Genomic DNA, 23,579 nt, shown 5'->3' with positions numbered 1-23,579 from the left:
TAAATTGGTTAAGGCAAATGAAAAGTTAAATGAAGAATTGGGGAGACTGAAACGGAAAAATGATCTACTTTCTAAGCAAGCATTTAAATGGCTAAAGGAAAAGAATATGTGGCAGGCAAAGTATGAAAAACAGAAGGTCAAAGCAGCTTTGTTCAGGGAAAGACATGACACAGGTTTGGATTGTTTGGTCAGGGCAGCACAACAGGAAGCATCTACAGGTACAGCATCTACTACAGAGAGAAGAAGGTCAAAGAGGAGTAAGCAAGCATGGGGACATGCTTGATGATAAGCAAGGGAGAGATGTTGGGCCTTAGTTTTGGTCTTATTTTTTCTCTAAGAAACTTACTAATCCATCTATTTCCCATCCATTTTCCCTTCATTTATCCCATTTTGATGTATATTTGATATCCATTCAGGTATTTAATTTTAATTTCTCAATTTCTAAAGTTTTTATGAAAGTTTGGTTTTTAGTGCAAAATTGGCAGATTCAGAAATTCCCGTAATAGCTCTATGGTTGATATGGTTGCAGGACACTTGGGCACGAATTGAATGCATGGATGGACAGCTTGGGAACTAGGACTAAGCCAGATATGCTTAGTTCGAACAGAACAAGCTTTATTAGGCCCATTTGGTGCTAGTCAATCATGACTAGTCATTCAGAAATCCCATAGAAATAGGGCAGTTTTGAGATTCTATAGGATTGGTCATCTTTCTTGGGATGGGAGTAATGAATTCAACTTAGATAGGTGGATGAGAGTAGATGGGTTTGTTTAAGTGAATATATATCAGTTTGTTTCATGAGACTTCTTATTTAAAGCCAAAACTTTGATGGCTTATGTATTGACTTATTATACTTTTATGTTGTGACACCTTTGGATTGAGGAGTTAATTTGAAGAATTTTGTTATTATTATTTTGTTGTTCAATGCTATGGATGTGTGACTTAATTTAAGCTTCTTATATAACCTCTCAAGTGTGCAAGGCAAGGGTGGAGGGCCCCCATTCCAAGCTAAGTACACTTCCTTGAACTAGTTTTATTTCCTTGTAATCTGGTTATTGTAGAACTGGTTTTTCAAAGCTTTATTTCATATTGCTTTATGGTTCATGCATAGTGATTAATTTCATTAGTTCTTAGCTTATTCATCACTTTATCAAGTTGGAAAAACAAGTGTTCAAGTTGAGCATCCCTTCTACTAAATTGATGAATTAAAACTAGTTTCATTTGTTTGCATGCAAGTAGTTTCTTATTGAGATTTTGATATTGAGATGAATGAATTATGATGGAACACCTTATGTGTCTCTTATGTTAAGAGCTTCTTTCATTAATAATTTATCCATCTTAAGTTCTTGGTTTTAATCTCTAATTCATTAAGTGGTAATTGAGGCAAAAGTGGACTTCTTGAGTCAAGAACCATTTCAATGTTTTTCCTCTTTTTAAACTAATTGAATTAGAGTTATAGGATGTATTACTTTTAGCTTTTGAATAACTTATCTTTCAAGGTTTGATTACATCTGATCTTCACATATAGTGAACTTGCCTCAAAGCATAAACAACCCAGATTGATAAGAAATAATTGTGTTAATTTAGGTACACAAATTAGCTCAACAGTCGCCATTGCTTTAATCCATGTAGTATTGCAAACATTTCCTTCTCATAAATAGGTTTGTGTAAATACTTCCTTTGATTGGCCAACTTTAAAAAGAAATGGGTCTTCCTTCTTGCATTAAAACAACACCAATTCCATTTCCTAAGGCATCACATTCCACAATAATTTTTTTTGTGAAGTATGACATAGCTAAGACTAGTGCTTGGCACATTTCCTCTTTAAGATGTTCAAAGGCCTTAGTTGCTTTTGAAGTCCAAGAAAATGTGTCTTTCTTCCCTGTTAACCGGAGAAACCCTCGAAGATGCTTTATGGTTTGGGTATTTCCATTCCTTAATGGCTTTAATTTTGTTAGGGTGTACCTTAACACCCTCATGAGATACAATATGACCCAAATAATCCACGTCTTATACTCTAAATAAACATTTGGAGGTTTTTGCATATAATTGTTTCTCTTCGAGTAGTTTGAGCACCTTGTCAACATGTTGAACATGATCCTTCCAAGACTTGATGTAGATTAATATATGATCAAAAAATACAAACACACGTTTTCTAAGGGTTTGAAAATTGAACTCATCAAACCTTGAAATGTGGAAGGTTCATTAGTAAGGCTAAAATACATGACCAAAAATTTATAATGACCCTCATGAGTTCTTAATGTTGTTTTTCGGAATGTCTTCAATCTTCATTTTAATTTGATGATAACCTGAATGAGGATCCATATTGGTGAAGTAAATTTCTCCATGTAATTCATCCAAAAATTCATCAATGAAATGGATGAGAAATTTATCTTTAATAGTGAATGTTGAGCTCCCTATAATTCGAACACACACGTGTTGGAAACTAGATCACTATTGGGGGGGTTGAATTAGTGGTGAAGGCTCTTATAAAAAAAATCTCCAATTAATTATTTTCTTAAACCATTCATAATATGAAGCACATAAACAAATATTAGAGCATCAAACAGAAGTAAAACCATAAAATCAATCACACAATAGACATAAGTGTTTCTGGTGGAAAACCCTCCTCCTAGGTCAAGAACTACCCTTACTGTTGTTGCGATGCTTAGTATATTTTATTAATTTGTTGAACAAATTTTACAGGGATAAAATTACTCCCATAATCTGGAAGACTTGAATTATTTCACAATATGTTGGCATCTATCATATAGGAAATTTTTTTCTCTCTCGGATCTGCAGGCTACCATCCATTGAGGCCACCATGATCAACGATCCTTGCCCAACTACCATTGGACTATCCAAATATTATTGGATGGACAAATATCTTCCTTCTACAGAATATTCTAATTCATTGTATACTCTGAAGCCTTCATGCCTTCACTTCCTCCATGTGAGCGTCATTTCAGAATATTTCACACTAGACTCCCAATTTAGTCAACATAAACATCACATCAACATCATCATTCTAAATCAAACACTACAACAAAAAAATAAAGAATAAATAGGAGAACAAAATATCAAAATTTTCCAACAACCACCACACAATCAAACCAACACCTCTCCAATCCACACTTAAACACCTCACTCACTGCATAAATACAATGGTTGAAATAAAACTCAACTCATTGTTGCTAAAACTATAAACTAATTCAGAAAATATGCATCACATAACTCACAAATATTGCATACTCTTCTCCACACACACACTCACTCAACACATAAGAGAATCAACCAAACTATCTTTGAGTTATCTCTAATATAAAGATGAACTGAGGTGCTCAACTCAATAATTACAAAGAACTATTGGGCTTCACAACTCTATTCATATGCTTAATTTGATATGGATTCAGATCATTGACTCCATCAAACCACTAAATCCACTTTTCTTTTGATATTTTCAACTTTGATTAGTTTCTGGAGATCCCACGAAGTTTTTGGCCATAAACTGAAAAATTATGATCATAAGCTTTGCCACAATACAAAAATTGGCTGCAACGTGAGAAATCTAGAGAAAAACTCATGCAAATGCTTGGTCACACGCATGAAACTTGATCCATGTGACTAGGACATTAGAGTCGCTCCCATAGGCTTTTCTTCCAGCGACTAGAGCTTTTTATCTGCTCCCATAGGCTTGAATCCATGTGATAGGGGCTAAGGATGAAGAAAAACCATGGAACTTTAGTCCATAACCTCTGTTAGTTGATGGAACACCATCTTCAACATCTGAATAGTCTCCAAGCCTCTATGACAAATCTACAACTAATTACATATACCAAGAACCTCTGCAACAATTCAGTAACATGCAAGGCCTAGTTTTCCAACCTCAACACCAAGACCAACACCTCCAACTCCTCAAGCAGAAACCACAACATCTCTAAATAGCTCCTACACCTGTAGCAGTATCTCCAACTCTTGTAGTAGCATAATCAAGTCATCCACTTCCTCCAACACTGATAGAGGCACCTCCAATAGATACAACTTCATCTCAACATATGCAACATCATATCCAATGTCTCCAATACATGTAGAGGCATATGCTGCACCTATCGCAACACTCCAACCTCCTGCAACAGCAACATCTCTAACATATGTGGAAAGTCAATAATTGACCTATGACAAGCCATCATATCATATGTCGTATTCATTCCCTACTCAACCTCCAAATCTCCTCCACTAGTCATGTCATAATAAGTTGACATCAATGCCAACCAGCAAGACCATCAAGTTGAACATTGCAACAACCAAACACTCATCACACATCATGAGTAGGCATAGGCATATGATTAACAACACCATGACCCTATTGACATAAATTCCAACACTACAATGCCAACAATAATCCATGATCCATCCTTCTTGTGCACTAATGCTGCTGGAGCAGAGAAATAACTTTTACTAGGTTGAATTATACAAGCCTCTGGCATTTATGAAACCATACATCCAATTTCACTCTTTTGGGCATAGGGATATCTGTAAGGTCTAATGTTTGGAGTAAAAGTTCCTAGAATTAAATGAATAACATGATCATGATCACGAATAGGTGGGAGGCCTTTGGGAGCCTCAAATACCTTGGAATGATTGTCTAATACTATTTGGAGATCTAGAGAAATAGATGATTTCTAGGTTTGAACCTCTCGTGAGCATAATTTTGAAATTACACCTCATTTTTCTTTCTTCAAGATATTTTTCATGTTATTATAGCTGATTATATTTTCTAGTTTCCATCTGATACCCCTTAATTCAACTTTTCCTTTTGGAAAAAAAATTCAACAAAAGATCTTGAAAATTAAAAGTTATCGTCCCCAAATATTGTAACCATTGGACTCCTATTACAAAATCTGCACCACCCATTGGAATGGAAATCATTGGACTATTCAATACATATTCCCCCATGGTTATCTTGATATTATGGAACTTTCTAGAGAAGTTTATAGTTCCTCCATTTGCAACCATCACTTGACACTCTGGTGCTGGATATAGGAAGCAATTCAATTCTGTGGCTATCTTACAATGAATAAAATGATCGGTACTACTTGAATCAATCATCACTATTACCTTTTTCTTCTTGATATATCCATCTATCTTGATAGTTTGAGGAGTGTAATTCTTGATAATGCATTACAAGATCTTGTCAGATTCATTTCTTCTTTCTCTAGGGTTGGTTCTTGGTGTATATCCTCCTCTTTTGATGTCTCTTGTTCCTTTCTTCCTCCTCTTCACAAATTATGTAGAATAATTTATTCTCATCACACTTATGACCTTCAGTGTATTTCGTTATCACAATTGTAACAAATCCATTTTTCTCTTTTTTCCTCCAATTTTTGTGGTGTCAACCTTGTAGGTTCTGGAAGGCTAGGAGCAACAACACTTCCATCTTTATAGTTGTGGGTGGTATACTTTCTTGTTGCCATAATTTTGCTTTCAACTTTTCTTGCCACCCTGAATGCCTTCTCCAATGAATCAAGTTCCCAAAGGCAAACCTCATGTTGGATGTTATCCTTTAAAGTCCCTATGAAGACATTAATCCTATGCTCCTTTGGAATATGAGTTACCCTGATATTCAATTTTTGGAAGTCCTTAATATGCTCTTCCATTGAACCCTTTTGTTTTAGATTTATCAATTGGATAAAGAAGGTGTTGCTCCTTATATCCTCATAATTTGCTATAATTTCCTCCATAAAAATTTGAAAAGTGACAAGTGGTTTACAAGAACAAATCCATATATACCATAAAAAATTATTGGGTTCTAAATATGAAACTGCAATGTGTACCCTTTGTGTGCATTGCACATAATGGAGAACAAAATATTGCTCCATCTGTAGTATCCATGTTATCGGATCCTTTCCATCAAACTTCTTCGTGTCAATATTTGGAATGCGGTGGTTCTTAAACCAAACATTGGAGTCTCTAAAATAATAATTCATATTCCTTTTGTCCTCATCATTATTTTCATAGATTATCTTGTCACCACTCTGAAGCCTTTCTTGCAACAACTTTGTCAACCCTTCTATCTTGACATTCATCATTGCTTCCATGTCATATTTTTAACCATTCATGGGGCCTTTTATTTCTAATTTTAAACCATCCATGTCGCCTTTTATTTCTACTTTTAAATCACCCATGTCCCCTTTTAATTTATCTTTGGTTTCTCTTTGTGAGAATGAAATTTGTTGCACTTGGTCCCGTAATTTTGAAATATCATGTTGTAATTCTTCCCCTTCATGTGTCATAGTAGAGCTTTATGAGCGCTTAATTCGTGTAGAATTACTTTGTTTGGGAGGAATTTTAGAACCAAATACTGATATATATGCTTCAATATTCCCTTGGAATCACTTCAAATTGATTTTTCAAACAAAAGTTATGCAACTTTTAAAAAAATACACACTTTTTTCATGATTTTTCTCTCTCTTGAAATAGTTTTATCTCGGTAATTTAGGCTCTCCAAGTCCCAAAATTCCGTCTTGGGGTAGCCCTCTAAGTACTATTTCCAATGCCACAAGTCATACCAAAATTGGATTCTTCAAGACAATGTTATGCTCTATATCCCATGATGACTTGATTATGGATTGGTTCACCAGAGTGAACTTATAAGGAATGCCACATGTCATTGTTTCAACCTTCGGCTCTGAAAATGATACAAAAAAGCTATAGTTTGTGCACTTTCAATCACCTTTTACTAAATTCAAATTATATTCTCGTAGAGGAAGTTATGATGATTTTCCCAAGGTCACATGTTTGAGTCTGAATTCTGGAGCACGCAAAAACCCTAACTTATTTGGAAAATATCTTAGAAAATATAGCGAACCAAGATCTAAACTTTTTGCAGGAATTTCATCAAGATTTTAGTTCCATGTGTTTGTAATTTTAGCTTCTGAACCTTCGTAGAAACAAAGTTATAGAAAAACTTCCAAGATGGTCTGTTTGTAGTAGTGAAACCCTAGAATCCAAATCTCTGATACCAAATGTTATGCAACCAACTCACAAAACAAAACAAAAGATAGATCAGCGACTTAAAAATTATCCTCTTCGAAGGGTAAACCTCCTTTACATTACATAAATAAATGATTATTAGATGTTACCAATGATAAGACCTTCTTGGTATGTATAGGAGTCTAAGGGGTTATAATATAATCAGAGGCTACATAGCAATAATAATGTAAGGGCACAACAATAACAATAGTAGGTTTCTTTGGGCACAACAATAACAACATGGGGGATACATGGTCACAACAATATCAATAGGGGGCTACACTAACAATAACAATAAGGGTATACACTAGTATTATAGGGATCTAACATCTACTGCTCCAAAATATTATGTTGTTGCACAGTGCTCCTGTGATCAGATATTGATTCACGACCTTAATGATAGCTCAAATTTCAAAGTGTTCGAAAGAGTGTCAAACCTGAGTGACTGGATAGATCTCATCTTCTTGATTCTGGCACTATGAATGGTTTGAAAAACCAACATCATATGAAGAAGTTATCACAATTTGAAAAGTCCAGTAAACTACAATTTATGGACAATTGACCAAGAATAATTTGATTTTTGAAAATATTAAAAAAAATATATTCAAAGGAATATTCCATAGAATATTCTCTTTTGGGTGACCAATCAGGTGTCGACACGTGGCAAGCCTGGAGGCTGCCACGTGGCCCTAGAATTGTATTGTAAAATTTTGTTGGGGTTTGACGGAATCGAACTCGTGACCTCCGCAAGACAAAGCAGCGCACTACCAACTCCGCCGACAATGATTCTTAACATATAATGGTTGCATTTTATAGTTATGTTATAACACGTGTAGGATTCAAGGTTAGGAACGCTAGTAGTCCCCCGAATGTTATTCACATGTCGCGACATGTCTGCCGTTTGCAAACAAATACACAAGAGGTTGCACATTAACTGCGAACCTTATCCCTAACCGTCGGGTTATACCTATCACATGTGCACCAATGCCGATGGTTACGGTAACAACTAGTTCTGATGGTTAAGCTTGGTAGAGCAGCTAAAAAAGTAGATTTTGCCAAATTTAACCAGAGTTAAGTTCCAGTTCACTAGATTTAGTGGGGTATCCCTAGGGGATACTACCTAAAGGCACTCCAGGAGTTGTTTTCAACCATAGACAGTGAAACAAGAGGCTAGCTAGGGTAATTAGAGCCATCTTCAAGGAAATTTTCATCCAGGAAGATTTTGGAGCTTAGGGCCACTAGGGGTTGGAGGCAGTTGCAGGAGCTACCAGTACTTGTTCTCAACAAACCAATAGTCGTTCCTAACTGTAATGAGCCTTCTAAATCCATTGTAGGGATTTTCAGAATCATTTGAAAACTTCTAAAGGCTGAGATGCTACAAGGAAGTTTTGGGCAGCCCGTGGAGGAAGGCCTAGTTTGGGGATGTAGTGCTCATTTTGAGAAAATGAATAGTCTATTGTTGATGTCTTATATATGTTGGAGACAGTAGGAAAATTTTCAGTGACAGTTGAAGAATTATAAAGGATTTAGTGCCATCAACAAGCTCAGGGTAGCTCAGTGCACCAATTGAATGAATCAAGTCTAAGGGAGCTTAGGTTTATTTGCAGAGTGATGACAGCCATGACAGGGATATAGATGGTTTTCTAAGCCCATTGGTTCAGTTCATAAACCTTTGGATTTAAGTGTGGAAATTGTAAAATAAAATTTACCATAATCCCAAAGAACTTGTAGGCTTGTTGGGGCCTGACCCAAGTTCAGAGTTAACTAGCCAAACAAATCCCTATACTATTGGCCCTTTCAGCAACAATCCGCGGAGCGCAGACTGAGGTCTCACCTGAAGTAGTATGGGAGGGTGCTAGAACCAGGTTTCCACACCATTGAGATGTCTGATAGGTTTGACTGGTCCACTATTTTTTCCTGCGTGCAGGTTGCTACGCACACTTTCCTGTTCCTCACGGCTTGATACACTACCTTCGCGCAACCCTAACCAGGAGTTGTGGAGCTTCCACGCCGTTTTCTGCACTATTACCTGAGATCTTACTTATCTTCTAGTACTAGTTAATTACCTTCGCCTACTTGAACGTCTTAAGTTGTAATTAGTGATACAAAACATTCATACAGGTTCGTGCAGTAAATAAATAGTATACTTGAAAATTATATCCAATCATGCATTAAACCAAGAAAATATACATAGAAATATAGTAAAACTTCTCTTTATTTATTCTCCCAATGGTTACAAAATTGACCTACCCTGCGCACTCAGTTGCAGGGGTCTGCGCACTTAGATGCGGACTACTGGGCCTCTACACACTCAACTATAAAGCCTTCTCCTACTCTGTGACCCACAGACACCTTTTACACTTCGACTAAATCACTTAGACTTCTTCTCTTCTATTTCATCTTCTATTATTTATCTTATACACTTAGAGCCTCGCTCTATTTATACAATCCCATGGTCCATGAACCATGGGTAGGTCTATCCAGCCGACATTATATTACAAAAACTGGGGTGGAAAACCCTGCGACTCTATTATAATTTTGCGCCCTGTGCCCACAATTCACGGAGTTTTTACAATAAGTCTCAGTCAAAACTTGGGCTTTAAGCTCCAAAACATGCCTTGGGGGGGATTCCATGCCCAACATGCCCCCAACACAAACATTGTGACTCACCCTCGAGTCAATCTGTCAGCGCGGAGATCTTTGCGTGGAGTCCCTCCAACTGTGCTCGAGCTGTGGCAAGGTCAGTAGCACACTGAGTTGTTGCCTGCTAGATCTACTACATGCGTTGTTCTGAGACCGCTGTGTTGGAAGTGCTTCTTTGTATCAGTGGTGTATCCCCTACATGTGTGCGAGCTTGCCTTCAATGTCTTCTATAATGGTGAAGGCCTCGTCGATCTAAGGCTGAATGTGTGTCTTCAGGATTGCTTCCATGTGTCATGCCGCTTGCACCTATTCTTTCAGTGCTTTGGCCTGTTGCATCCATGCGAGCCTCTGAGTGAGGGTCACCATCTATGCAGTTCCTTTGACGCTGTCATACTATTGTTGGAGTTCTCGCACCTCTGTCTCTAAGCGCTAGATGTTGGGGTCCTCCTACAAATTTGTGAGGACCTCAAATGATTCTTTCAACATGCTGGTGTAGTCTTGTACTGCACTGCCAATTTCATCCAGTCCCGTTGTGATAGTGCTATCATGTTGTTCTCTGACTTCCAGAGGGGCAGACGGTTGTGCCTTTAACCACAGCTCGGCAATCTGAAGGTTCAGCTCTAGCTGAACCTTTGTCATTTCCTCCCACACCTCATGCATCCCTGCTGCTAACCTGTGGCTGCGCGCCTCTGCTAGTATGTCTGCTGGGATGGCTAGCTCCAGGACGCTTTGGCAAAGTTCATCTATTACCTGGACCAACTGTCGATTTTACGACACCACTTCGTCGTACTGCAAGCTCAATTTTTCCATATTGATTTTCTATTTGCTGAGGACTTGCAGTGCATGGCTCTCCCTAACTCGCAGCTCTGCAGTTATCCCATCCTACAAAAAATATAAGGTCTCTCGTGGGAGTGTATCCATATTGGTACCGAGACCCTTCAGCGTGCTAACCGTAGGCCTGTCAGCCTCATTTGTTGTCACTAGTGCCCCTTCAGGAAACGCTATGGTATTCGTCATCCGAGCCCGCAACATCTATTCTGTTGCCATTGTTCCGACTGCAAGGCTGGTCGAAAGGGTAACAGCCTAAGGAGGGCGTATCTGTAACTCCTGCAGCTGTGCTCTGAGGGCCCACAACACAATCTAGTTCTCCTACGAAATTTTGGAGGGTCTCGGAGGTGACATTACGTACTATCTCGCCGATGCCATGCAGATCACCCTCGGTTAGGGTGATCAGATCAATAGACAACTTAGATGCCTTGACCTTCTTGTGTGACCCTACCCGCTCAGTTGGGTGTGGGCGCTTCAACTATGTTGATGCGGTTTGTGGGTCCGCGCCTCCTGTGGGTGATGCGGCCGCCTCCTGTGCTGCTGCTACTGCTGCCTTTTCCTGCTCAGTTGTTGTCTGTGCAGCATCCTGTGCCACCTGCACTTCTGCTACCGCTACTTCCTTCCTTCTCTTTTCTCCCAACTGTGTGATGTACAGCTTGGCCTCGTCTTTCTTCCTCTATGCTACTGACCTCTCTATCTCTGTGATGTCTGGAACGTGTCACTCCATTGGCCATGTATCCAGGACGTTAAAGATGACATCGTCTGTGGCTACAAAGGCTAGCTTCCTCCATTGTTTGGTCAGGTCCTTGCGTGCTCTGATGTAAATACTATGGATGTCTGCTTTAAATTCAGCAAAACTATGAAGGTTGTTGTAGATAGTGGGTGACAACCATGGCTTTTGGTTGATCCCCATTCTAAGGTTCATCTCCATGAACACCCAGAATAATTTACTCTCACATATCTTAGTGGCATCCTTTGTGGCCCAAAGCAAAGTGTACTTCATGGCCTCCGGCAGATCCCTACCAATTGTGGAGAATTGACTATCTTCCGACAATTCCCCTTCCATGAGCACTATGGACAGCAAAAGCCATGCATAGTGGAATGTTTTTCCCTGTTCCTGAATGTCACGGTAATTCTCCAAGAATTCCTTGCAGAGGAACTCAGACCAATTGAACTGGAACCCCTCCATACATTTCTCAGCCAGTGCGATCACTAGCACGGGTACCTCGTCTGTGCAGTACTTGCGCATAACCTTACCGACCAGTATTTGGGTTGCCACTTTCACTGCTTTGTCATTGATGCTGGATATGGCGTAGCCCTTTTTCTTCTTTTCTAGCTTGTACTTCTACTTCATGGCCTCCGCGATGGCCAAGTCACTGTTCTTACCTTCCGAGATATCCGCGGGGTCCTCTCCTTTGTATGGAAGCTAGGAAATGCAATGAATCAAGTCTGCCATGATGGGGATGGGATCCTCCAGCCAAAAACACCCATCATGCACCAGGAAGAGCAGCTACCTGATGACGAAAATGGTTATTGGGGCGCGATGGAAATGCGACATCTAGAGCAGGTTAAGTAGCCTGACCTTTTCCACTCCGTGCAACCACTTTTGTAGCTCTAATTATGTAACCCCCGCCGTAGTGTTCTTCTTGGGCTTCATGAGGTGCGATGTCTCAAGGTGAGGGAACTTCTCATGGTCAGCGAGGTCCAAATATTTGAATTTTAAGCTCAACACCCATGCCAAGTGCGTGTCCTCAAAAATAATGTTGTCTGGGAGGAGCGGGGTCTTGAGTGAGCTCTTGGTCTCATCAAGGTCCTTGGGCACTTTAGTCTTCCCTTTCTGCGGGGGTACATAGGCGAGCAGCTTTATTGGGGGCTGCGCAGGCTCAGTTTCCTCCTCCATGCCTTTGTCCTCATCTTCTACAATGATTAGTTCCTCCAGGTCTTCTTCTTCTTCATCAGTCCCTACGGTGACGGCTTTCCCCTTATCATCCATTTACAACATGGTGTGCAGCGGGTTCCGCGGGGACACACATACGGGAACCATCACTTGTTTGTCCTTCTTGGGTCTTGGCATGTGCGGTGCTTTCGGGATTTCTACCACAATCTTGACACCTTCTGGAACATCCCCCACATTTAGGACCTACACAGCCTCTTCGGCGGTCATTTCTGTTATCTCCATAACTTCCTTAGTTGTTTCCATCATGTCCGTCCAGAAATCTATCACTCACAAACTCATGGGCTCAATCAATGCTCTTCACAAAACAATTAGGGCTCTACTCAATAAATCAATTCACAAATGACCAACTGTTGTTTGTTGGGTAGCCCCTTGTAATTTATAGCACTTTTTGAATTTGAATTCAACCATTCCCCCCAAATCTGGTTCATTAATGCTCCCTTGGCAATATATTTTCCCAAATATTGGCCATAAATCGCGTCTGAAATCCCTGACGCCCACTCCATTTGGTCTTAAGTCGAGCATCTTATCATGAATAGTGACTTCAATGGTCACTTTCTGGCCAACCCGCGTGGCAGCATAGACCTTGTGACTCTTTGCTTCTACACACAGCTCCAACATCATGCAGCTCCCGGGCAAAATAGTTTATAGTCCCATGCTTCTTTTCAACTTCTTGGAGTGCTAAGACTGTACTTCCTTTGGCTAGTCAAGTGGTCAGACCACCCGTGTAAAGTTTCATCCTATCATCCATCATGTTTCCTGGACAATACCCACCTTTTATTGTTACGGTCAGCATCGTGCACTTTACCATCTACAACGCGCTACCCTGATTAATTCGCTTAGTAATGTGTGATGAAACCCAAAGCATCAGACTAATTAATTCATGGAGATAGGCCTTAAATCCGTGTTGTGATCTTACGCATCCTGCCTTATCGCCCTAGTATTTTTACCGAGAAAATCTTCCTTTATCTCATCCTCCAGCTTCTTGACTTCCATGTCCACCAGAGCGCTTTTCTTCCTTAATCGTACCCTTTCTTCTTCAAGCTTTTGGAGTCTAAAATTTCCTTGTTGAATTTCTGCTTCCAAGGTTCTATGAAGCGTCGTATCTACCGGTTCTATCATGTGTGGCCTAAGCTCTCCAAGTACTATAGGGCTTATAGCCATTACTTCATACTCCAGCCTTGGTAGTGCCTGCGCGGTCAATTTCTTGCACATGGTCCTATAAGCCCATAGAACCATTGGTACGCGCAGGTCCCAGTCAATCTGCTTCACATTGTGGACCTTGTTCAACGCTTTGCATACTTTGTTAAAATATTTTGCATGGATATTCTTCTACGCATTTACTCTTTCCATACTTTGTGGTCCCAGCCAAAGGGGTCACTCACGCCATTACCTTACCCGCACCTGCTTACTGATCGTGTCTCCTACTGTGAGGATGGTGTGCATTCATGAAGGTTTCACACCATATTCCTGTATCCACCTAGATAGGTGGGTGTGTTGGTCGGTTTTTTCGACAAATTTTTCTGTTAATCGCATCGGAGGCTTCCCAAACGACATGTGCATCATCCTTCTACATTCGTGTCAGTCCTAAAATCTTCTCTGGTGCGTACCCCACCAAATTGCAGGTGTAGCTCACAGTAACCATTTCATAGCGTCAAAACGTTGTTGTTCCGATACTTCTCTTTCAAATTTGCTTAGGAAGTCATCCGCCTCACTTAACCCATCATATGTAGGTAGATCTCTTACCTTTGTTGCTATGCAGTGCAACGACCTTGTCATCATGTTACAATTGAGCATGGTTACGTCATGTAACTGGTTCCGCCATCGTTCTATCTCCTTATTAGTATCTAATGTGCAGGAGCTTTTGCGCTCCCATAAGATTTAGCCATCCATGGTTGGATTTACCCAGTCTTGCTCCCACACGGTTATCTTGTAGATGCAGTCTTGATCATTGTCACTGTCATAGTCGCGCACTAGCTCCGTGTAGCGTGATCCTTTTGTAAGGTCTAAAGGCACAACTACGCATAGAGACTTTTTCTCAAATATCATCTTGCGCTTCTTTAGATTTATCACTCCATTCATGTCAGTGGCCCAATCTATTCCCAATAGTGCGGGGTAGTGATTTCTATCATCAAAAATTTCTATTACTTCGAAATCTGTAAGGGTGCTTGCTCCTTCAATATCTACCATGATTCCCTGCAATCTCCCCATAGGTAGGATCATTTGCTGGTTCACCATGTGCAATTGGATAGGAGACCATTGCAACACAAGCCTGCCCATGCGCTCCCATGTGAGTTTTGGCAGGACATTTGCATCCGACCCTAGATCCAGAATCACTTGGTCCATCTCATATTCCCCAATCTATGCGGTTAATCTCATTTCCCTTCTTGTTCGTGTCGTGTGCTTCCCGAGATTCCAGACTACACGTGGTTCTCCTAGTGTGGTCCTAGTGCATCTAGTTATGAGTTCTTGCAGCCCCTTTATAGTCTTTCTGTCACGCAGTAGCTTCATGCATGTCTCCAAGAATGTAGTGAGCATCAATGGGTCCATTTTTGGCTCCAGTCTGTCTTTACTTCCTAAAGTGGAGGCATCAGTGAAGATCCTCTTAGCTTCCATGAATGTCTCCTTAGCGTGCTCCAAATCAAATTCTGGTTCCTTTGTGGGAGCCTTGCGAACCCAGGTACTTTCTTCAAGTCTCTTGCCTTTGTCATCTCCTGTCGTAATTCCACTCTAGAGCACGATATTTACATTAGGGTCTTCCTCGTGCAACTCAGACCTCATCATTTATAGGTTCTGAGTTAGGGGAGGTTGGAGTGCTCCTTTATTGTGCAACCTCGCTATCAGTGTGGGACAATCCTCTGTCTCATGATCAAACAACCTACAATACAAGCATGATGGTCACATTGGATTCATACAATCGTGGGCATAATGCCCCGGCCCTTTGCAATTGTAACATATCAGCTGTTCACGACCTCTTCTTGGTCCCCCTCCCCCTCAGCCTTGTCCACGCCCCTAAAATTTGGTGCATGCCATTCCTATGTTTTGATCGAGGGCCCGTGTTTCAGCCTGAACTCTGTAAGTAGGAGTTTGATCCATCATCAATTCATAACTTCTACAGGTGCGCTCATCATGTCCTACCGACCAACAGAAATTACAGAACAACTGCTATGAATTCTGCGTATACTTCTGTAATAGATGGCAGTTATCTGTAGCATGCTTTCTTCCTATCTGAGAAATCGCGCACCACAATGCAGGCACCGCACTTGGTCCTACTTGTGCCTTCGGCCTTATTGGAGTTGGCCCTCCTCTCGTAAGGTAATTCATGAACATTGTGTAGTGGTCCTTGTCGTGCCCCTGGCCCTTGCATTTTACGCACCATACCTCATCACACATCTCTGGGCGGGTTGTCCTATCTTGTTTCAAACTTTGCATCTCCAGGCACAAGTTTTTCAACTGTGCATGAATCTACTGAACTCCCAGGTTAGGATCTTGTATCAGAGTCTCGTGCCATCTCATCGCAATCTCCAAAGCCTCAACCTAAGTGATTAGCCTTTGTTGCGACAGCGTGTTCTGTAGATGCAGTGTTAATGATGCTACAAACCATTCGCGGTGTTCCCCATCTGTTAATGTCATGTTCACTTTGCGAATTATGCACTTCAATCTTTGATCCAATTCCCACGGGGTCTCGCCTGGTAGCATTGTGATTTCCTTGAATCCAATGATCAATTGTGCCTCTGAATTTGGCCTGCTAAATTCTTTTTTTAGCGCAACTTGGATATCTGCGATCCCCGCATTCGGATTGTCATTGGAATTCTTAATGTACCAAGTCAGCGCGCGATCCTGCAAAGCGCTGACCAACGTTGCCTTCTTTATATTGTTGTCCATGACACCCTGTGCTTCCCATGCAGCTTTTATCACGAACCAAAAATGGTCTGGATCTTCATTTCCTACTCCCTTGAACACTGATAGCTTTATCACACTTTCCACACTGCTTCACAGTGGTGGAGGTGGTATGCGCGAAGACGGGGGCAAAGACAGTGAAACTGGTGGTGGTGTGGGTGGGGGTTGTATGCATGGAATTCTCTACCTTATCAGATTGATCGCACTTCTTGGTGAGACCTTCGCGAGCTCTTCTTCACCCCCTCGCGGAGGTGAAATCAAGGGGCTATTTTCTAGTTTTTTGCTACCTTCATTTCTATAGATTCTCCCACTCCTCGTAGCCCCAAACATCAATTTATTTGGATAACCTTCTTTTCACACAGTGGCATTTTAATCCAAGTGTTTAAATATTTAACGTACTTACCTTGTGGTCCCTTGAGGAAGCATTGTTTTGCCTCCCTATAGCTGACTAAAGTATCTATTGCGAATTCAGTAATGAATCCTCCTATGATTTGATCGAGCCAGTGATCGACAGTGCACGTGATATTATCTTCTGATGCTTCTAGTCTGCGCACCAACTCTGGAGTCCACATAATAGGTTTGTTAATTTTACGCCTTCCTTGGCTATATTTTAGCTTCGTGACCCACTCGTACAACTCAGTGGCGAAGGATGCAAAGAAAATTTCATGGATCTCTGTATATAGGTAGTAGTCTAACCACTCTTCCTTTGATAGTTGCGGATTCCTTTTTTCCTGCGCTGCGAACTCATGAATCTTTCTGTCCAATCAATCTTCATTCCTTTCTTTGTCAGATTCTAGTGATACGACATCAAACATCTGTATGCAAATCCCGGTCCTGACAACGGAACCATTTGTTGGCTTATTGGGGCCTGACCCAGGTTCGGAGTTAATTATCCAAACAAATCCCTGTACTACTAGCCCTTTCAGCAATAATCCGTGGAGCGCAAACTGAGGTCTCACCCGAAGTAGTATGGGAGGGTGCTAGAACCAAGTTTCCGCGCCATTGAGATGTCTAAGAGGTTCGACTAGTCCAATGTTTGTTCCTAAGTGCAGGTTGCTTCGTGCACTTTCCTGTTCCTCGCTGCTTGGTACACTGCCTTCGCGCAACCGTAACCAGGGGTTGTGGAGCTTCTGCGTTGCGCTCTGCACTATTACCCGAGATCTTACTTATCTTCCAGTACTAGTTAATTACCTTCACCTACATGAATGTCTTAAGTTATAATTAGTGATACAAAACATTCATAAGGGTTCGTGCAGTAAATAAACAATATACTTGCAAATTATATCCAATCATGCATTAAACCAGGAAAAGAAACACAGAAATATAGTAAAACTTTTCTTTTTTTATTCTCCCAATGGTTACAAACTCAACCTGCCCTGCGCACTCAACTGCAAGGGTCTGCACACTCATCTGTGGACTACTAGGCCTCTGCGCACTCAGCTGCAGAGCCTTCTCCTACTCTATGACCCAGAGACACCTTTTACACTTCAACTCAATCACTTAGACTTCTTCTCTTCTATTTCATCTTCTATTAGTTATCTTATACACTTAGAGCCTCTCTCTATTTATAAAATCCCATGGTCCGTGGACCATGGGTATGTTTATCCAACCAACATTATATTACAAAAACTAGGGTGGACAACCCTATGACTCTATTATAATTTCACGCCCCGCACCCACAATTCGCTGAGTTTTTACAATAATACTTGATCAAAACTTGGGCTTTAAGCCCCAAAACACGCCTTGGGGGGGGGATTCCATGCCCAACAAATCTAATTCAAGGTGACAAAAGCTCAAGGAGACGTGGCCCACGATATTCGAGTGGACTCCTTGATTAAATTTGTTGTTATGCATTGATTTTTATTTGTTGCATTATATGGTTGTTATATGTGTTTAATATCAACATAAACAAATGGACTTAAATCATTTAAACAGTTAAAAACAAAGGCGTACACTTGTTTCAAGTACTTAATTCTGTAATTGTCAACATAAGATAGATCATATATTTGTTAAGCTTTGGAGTGGGAGGTTCTTGTAAGCATAACAAGTTATCAAACCCCCATTTCAGATCAAGTGGTATCAAAGCTTAGTTGTTTGATTGACAGAGCAATAGATTGCTTGTTTGACTTGAAAGGTGTTTAAACAATACAAAGGATTTGATTGTTTGATTGTTTGTAAACTGACTATTGATTGAGTTTGCAAAGGTGAAGGGAAAGCTACAAGAAGGAAGAAGGGCTAAAGGCATTCTCCTTACCCCAAGGACCTCAAGGCAATCCTTGAAGCATAAGAGGTTTGTTTGCAAAAGGGTTGTTTGAATAAGAGTTTGACTCTATAGTCATTTAGTTTAGAAATTTGTCAATAGATTCTGAATTTTGTTGAAGTTCTTTTGTTCATTTTTATAATGACAACTTCTACAAGTGAGTTCTCAAAATCTTCCTCCTTCACAAGATTCTTTGATGAAGACATGAAGCGTGACTTGTTCATCATGATGGATATGGTGAAACAAATGTATGAAGTTGAAAGGAAGAGCACAAAACTTCGAGAGCATTTGACTTCCATGAAGGAAGAGAAGCAGTTGCTTTTTGAAAAATTGCAGGAAATGGAGAACCAACTTCATATTGCAAATATGAACCTAGAAAGGATGCATGAGTTGGAGACATAGCTCCTTGTTGCCAAAGAAGCCTTAGTCAAGTATCAGCTTGAAGAAGAGGTAAACAATCCTAGTTTGTCTTCAATTTCCTCTAAGAATGTTTATGTTGGTTCTTTTGAAAAACATACAAGAGGCATAGGGTCCAAGTTGATGTCAAAAATGGGCTATGAAGGAAAAGGATTGGGAAAACATGCACAGGGCATTGTTGAGCCAATAATGGTTGAGGAAAGGCCTAAGTATTTGGGTCTTGGCTATGGACAATCTTATGGAGAAAGCTCCAAAGCATCCACGAAGGCAATTGAAATAGTTCCTAGAAGGAGTTTCATTTCAGGTCTTCTACCTCAAGAAGGTAAAGATTGTATTCTTGGGGAATAAAATAGTTTGAAACATCCTTTGTAGGAATAAGGTGTTCATAAGCATGCACTTGAACCATAGAGTGTTGAAAGCTCTAAAAGCATTGAAGAGATTGATGGTGTCCAAAGGGAGCTACTTCTTCGTTTGATTCACCTCCTCATGAAGGTAATAAAGGTGAAATAGAAAGGTATAAATCTGATTTCAATCACATTTCTTTTGATTATGTAAATCATGATAACTTTCCACATAATCATTGGAAAAAATTTGCATGTTCCTTTTGTGGTTTGGTTAACCATAGTGTTTCTAGATGTTGGAAGAGAATGGCCACATACACAAAAATTTTGAAGAAAAGGAGGCAAGAAGAAAAAGGTCCGTTGGACAAGGAAAATTATGTTGTAAAGAGGATGAACATGTGTTGCACTTATTGTCATAAGCAAGGACATATTGCTGAAGAGTGTTGGACTTTGAATCCAACAATGCTTCCACGAAATTTGAAGAAAGTGGAAAAAGAGAATGGAAAGAATGGAAAGGAAGTTTTCATAATTGATGTGTTTCAGGATGATTCACATGTTGATGTTGATGTGCAATTAAAGGAAGCACATTTGATGTGGATTGGTAAGAAATGGTTAGAGTTCTTATCCAATTAAAGTTGCATGTCTTTTTATGTGATGCATTTCTTTGCTAATGGAATGCAAGTTGCAGGATGGAAAAGTTGAGTATGTAGACTCACTTTATTGCAGCAAAATTATATTCATTTCAGCTTTGAAAGTACATGTACATATGATTGAGGATCTTTTACTTATGATTGTGCTTAACAAAAAGTTGAAGAATCGAATACATACATAAGAATGGTATGTATGAACACAGGGATGTTGATGATTTCCTTGTATTTGAACATATATGTGTAATTGACTTGATGGAAAGCAATAGACCATCATATTTCTTTGTTTAAACATGCATGAAATGTCATATCGACTTGGAAAAGTTGATTTTGTCTCCAAGATTGAAAAGGGGAGATAATTATGAAGTGGTTCACAAGGGGTGGAATTATTTCTACTTCGAAAAAGAATCGTCAAGACTTCTTGAATAAGGAGAGTCAATTTTTTGAATAAGGCATGTTTTTGTCGACCTATGGTTTAGTCGATCATTTGTATACAAGATGTAAAGACATGATGATGATTCACATGATGTGAAATTTGTTTCTTTTGATGGAGAAAGAGTTTATGTCGTCAAGTTATTTCTTGCATTATGTTGTTTTTTTACAAGATGTCAGAAGAAGATTTGTAGCAGCAAAAGTCGCCATAGAAGTGGCTTGACTTCTTGACACAGTAAAACATACTTTTATTGGTGCATATGTAAATTTCAGTTAAATATTCATGTGTTTATGATGTAATCTCATGTTTGTTGAACCACCTTCGATCAATGGTTGAGGAAGCGATGTTCAGCTGCCGTTTGTAAATTCTGAATGAGTTCAAGGAAGACAGTTCTTAACAGGAGGACAAGCACATCCAGGAAGGGAAGTGTCGACTACCTTCGAATTTTGGTTCAAAGGCACTAGCCATGCAAGGCAAGTGTATGGAGGCTGAAAAGAAGAGGGTGTTGTACTCTCATCTACTGTATAGATTAGTATATCAGTATTTTGGGGTCCAAAAGATTCCCAATGGGGAGGAGTGATCAGATATTGATTCAGGAACTTAATGATAGCTCAAATTTCAAAGTGTTTGAAAGAGTATCAAACTTAAGCGATTGGATATATCTTGTCTTCCTGATTTTGGCTTCATGAACGGTTCAAAAAACCGACACCGTATGAAGGAGTTATCGCAATTTGAAAAGTTCAATAAACTGCAATTTATGGACATTTGACCAAGAATAATTTGATTTTTGAAAATATTAAAAAAAGTATATTCCAAGGAATATTCCTTGGAATATTCCATTTTGGGTGACCAATTAGGTGTTGACACGTGGCAATCTCGGAGGCCGCCACATGGTCCTGGAATGGTATTGTAAAATTTTGTTGGGGTCCGATAGAATAGAACCTGTGACCTCTGGAAAGACAAACCAACGCTCTACCAACTCCGCCGATGGTGATTCTTAACATATAACGGTTGCATTTTATATTTATGTTATAAAAGGTCAAGAATTTGGGGTTAGGACCGCCAGCGGTCCCCCAAAATCTATTCACATGTTGCGACATGTCTGTCGTTTGCAAACAAATACACACGTGGTTGCACATTAACCACCAGTCTTATCCCTAACCATCGGGTTATAGCTATCACATGCGCAATGCTGATGGTTACAGTAACAGCCACCTCCAATGGTTAAGCTTGGCAAAGTGGCTAAAGAGGCATATTTTGCCAAATTTAACTGGAGTTAAGTGCCAGTGCACCAAATTTAGTGGAGTATCCCTAAGGGATACTGCCTAAAGGCACTCCAGGAGTTTTTTTCGACCAGATACAATGAAACAAGAGGCTAGCTAGGCTAATTGGAGCCTTATGAAGCCAATGAAATAGTCCAGAGAAGCTGAAGAAGTCATCTTCAAGGAGATTTTCATCCAGGGAGATTTTGGAGCTGAGGACCACCAAGGGTTCAATGTAGTTGTAGGAGCTACCAGTACTTGTTCTCAGTAAACCAACAGTCATTCCTAACTATACTAAACCTTTTGAATCCATTGAAGGGATTTTCAGAAGCATTTGAATACTTCTAAAGGCCAAGATGCTACAGGGAAGTTTTGGGCAGCCTAGTGCCAACCATGGAGGAAGGCCTAGTTTGGGGATGCAGTACTCATTTTGAGAAAATGAATAGTCTATTGTTGATGTTTGATATGTACTGGAGACAGTAGAAGAGCTTTCAGTGATAGCTGAATAATTCTGAAGCAGTTAGTTCCATCAAGAAGCTCAAGGTAGCTCATTGCACCGATTGAAGGAATCAAGTCTAAGGGAGCTTAGGTATGTTTGCAACGTGATGACATCCATGACAGGGATATAGATGGTTTTCTAAGCCCATTGGTTCAGTTCATAAATCTTTGGAGTTAAGTGTGGAACTTGTAATAGAAACTTTACCATAATCCCAAAGAGCTAAGTCAAGATGACAAAAGCTCAAGGAGACGTAGCCCACGATATTCGGGTGAACTCCTTGATTAAATTTTATGTTATGTGTTGATGTTTATTTGTTGCATTATATGGCTATTATATGTGTTTAATATCAGCAGAAACAAATGGACTTAAAGCATTTAAACAATTAAAAACAAACAAAGACATACACCTATTTCAAGTACTTAATTCCGCAATTGTCAACATAAGCTAGATCATATATTTGTTAAGCTTTGGAGTGGGAGGTTCTTGTAACCATAACAAGTTATCAAACCCTCATTTCAGATCATCCTGGTATGTCTCCCTTGCAAATCACTCCCTTGAAATTTTGGGAAAATTTATGAAATAGTGATTAAATTTTTACTATTTAAAATATTTTATGAAATTAGATTTCGAAAAATCAATTATCTCTCATTTTTTAATTAAAAAAATAAATAAATATATATATATATATATATATATATATATATATATATATATATATATATATATATATATATATATATATATATATATATATATATCTTGTTTTTTTTCAATTTATCCAAACATCGATGCGTCTGATAGTCAAGTGAGTTGGTGCATTTATAAGAAAAGTGCACCAACATTTCCAGCGTGCCAAATTTTTTCAATGCACAAATATGATACAATTTTTTTTTTTTTTTAAATCTTAAAATGGTGCGTTTAATTTTTTTAACGCAATGGTGGAGTTTGTATTTAAAAGCATCAATGTTGTAACTATTATAAGAGCATCGAGATGGTTGAATTCATTTTTATTTTTTAAAATCTAGAAACAGGGGTGTACCAGTGTTGTTTTTTTTTAACCCATCGTTGTGTTATTGTACAAGAGTGTCGATATGGTAACATAATTTTTTTTAAATGTGGGAAACCGGTGTGGGTATTATTTGAACTCTTTGGTGCTAGTACTATTTAAACACATCAATGTGTTTTGTTCTAATAAGAGCACCGGTAGGGTTTAAAAATTATCTGAAATTTTATTTTCACATAAAATGGCATACTAATCTCAAATTATCCTTTAGGACACATCCACATCAATTGAAATAGTTCATAGTATACATTTTCCGCTTAAAGTCACCTTATTCTTGAAAAATGGTTTGAAAGCTATATT

This window comes from Pinus tabuliformis, chromosome 3_2, assembly GCF_031772625.1.
Source record: "Pinus tabuliformis cultivar Carrire ecotype Pingquan chromosome 3_2, CPIR1, whole genome shotgun sequence".
NCBI classification, from domain to species: domain Eukaryota; kingdom Viridiplantae; phylum Streptophyta; class Pinopsida; order Pinales; family Pinaceae; genus Pinus; species Pinus tabuliformis.
This window is presented reverse-complemented; position numbering follows the sequence as displayed.